The sequence below is a fragment of the Calypte anna genome, chromosome 4A (assembly GCF_003957555.1).
Source record: "Calypte anna isolate BGI_N300 chromosome 4A, bCalAnn1_v1.p, whole genome shotgun sequence".
Taxonomy (NCBI): Eukaryota; Metazoa; Chordata; class Aves; order Apodiformes; family Trochilidae; genus Calypte; species Calypte anna.
In genome coordinates this window covers 32,111,772-32,114,002 of record NC_044248.1, presented here as the reverse complement: position 1 = coordinate 32,114,002, position 2,231 = coordinate 32,111,772, and positions in this window count along the sequence as shown.

Below are 2,231 nucleotides of genomic sequence, written 5' to 3'. Positions count from 1 at the left end.
GAGAGAGAACACTATTGGTAGAAGTTGATAAATAGCAAGCAGTAAAATAGTTTGAAATATTTTTTTTAAGTATGAAACAAATGCAGATCTCAAATTGTTCCTTTAAGGAAGCAGTTTTCCAAAAAAGTTAATTCTAAGCAGTAGCTAATAAGTTCTTTGTTACAAAAAAACAAACACCCAAAACCTTGGCAATGTCTTTTTAAATGAAGATTGATGATAACTCGAATTAGATGCAAGTCTGTACTGATAAGAAAAAGAAAGAAGCAAAAAAAAAGCAAAAAAAAAAAGCTTTCCTGAATCTTAATCATTATGAATATTCTTTGCAACCTGAAGTTATCATAGATTTTAATTATGTGTACTTTAAAATGATAACTCTACTTACAAAGCAAAACAGAATCCTAGGAAAGGTGCAATAACATTAATTTAAATGCTAATGCAAATCAAAGCAACATGATGTTTCTCTAGCTTTCCCTGTAGATAAAATTCCATGCATTCAGTTGAAAACCTGAAGTTTTTCTGCATTGTGGATGTATTGCCTAATGCAGTATCGATAAATCTCTGTTTTACCTTGGACTTAAATAAAATTTGAAATATGACTTGCACTTTTAGTTGCAATCCATTTCTTGGGCTTAAGTAAAATATTTACTGAACATTGGAGAAGACAGAGCATTTATCAGAAACTGGAAATCTCTTCCTGTGATACAAGCTCTGAGCCTCTTCCTGCAAGCATGTGAACACAGTGTATACTCTTAGTGCAGTCAGCAGAGGAGGTATATACAGTGTTTGCAATATCAAACTTTCCAGTCACTTCCACCTAATTAAACTCGCCCATTTCTTGACACGTCTGTAATCTGTAGGTGTTCTGTGCATTACTCCTCATCAGGAATGTTGGGGAATGCATTCTGATTTTTAATGTTCAATGCTAGAATGACCAAACTAAAATAATATTCATATGATAATCTAAACTTTTTGAAAAAGTAGAATTGCATTATTGTATACAGTGGAAAGCTATTTATTGTACCTCTGGGCTTATTCCTCTAAAAAATCGTAGCTTAAAAAAATCTTTGTCAAGCCTGAACTGATGTATATAACTGAAATAATGTAAAGTTATATTTTCATGTTTTTATACTTAACAACATGATGGGAATACGTAACGTATAAGTATTTCAATTACAGATGATAATGATTGGATAATACACATCTCAGCTAAAAAACAGTAATCATAGTTTAATATCCATGTTACAGTACATCAATATATTGCTATATAAAGTATGTCTGTGTGCATTTAAGTGAAAAGTAGTCAAGAGTGATGAAAGCTGTCCAAGGGTTTTTTTATTCATTTTATATGAAAACTGTTATGGATCAACCAAAATGTTTATGAACTCAAACTTGTGTAAATTTCAAACTGTCCTTTACTGTAGCTTTTTGTTTACAGTACAATATCTTATTTTCTGCTTTGTTAAATGAGTAACAGTACAAAGCTGGACATACACTTTCTAAGACATTAACTTTTCCATTTTTTCATGTATACTTGTATGACAGAAAATGCTTCTGATCTTATTTTTCAATCTAACACATGATGGCTTTTCTGGAGTGTTGTATAAACTTCAATCATACATAAAAGATCTTCTTAAAAAAGGCAAAATACCTTTAATGTCTGTTTAGTATTATTGAAATCTGGTTTCTTATTTATTATAAATGTATTTTCCTAAGACTTTACATAGCATAAACCTGTTTGTCCCCAGTGGCATGAAATTTCCTTGAAGAAATTTGCAAGGAGAACATCAATTTTCACCCAGAACATTTTGCTACTTAAGGATGGATTTACTGTAGTCCATATTATTGCTAAAGGAAGTCATGTAATGGTCTTGCAAACAATATAATTGTATTTCTGGAATGTAACCCTCTTTATCATGTTATAATGCCAGCGCGATAGTGCTAGTAAGTTCAATATCTAACTTCTTACTAACTCTACTTAAAATATTGCCAGCTTGAATGAGTAGTTTTTTACTTCAACAGATTGTTGGTATGCCCAAAGCAGAGAAAGAACCTGAGAACTGGCAAGTATTTTAGGTATATATTATTAGTGTTGCTGCTAGATAGCTAGAACAATGAAGAGTTTGCTATTACAGCAAACAAATTGACTTTGAAGAGGTTTCCAATGTCAAAAGTTCAATCTTTTTATTTAAATCTGTTTCACATTTTAACAGAGTGTGTCTTCGGGTGTCAGC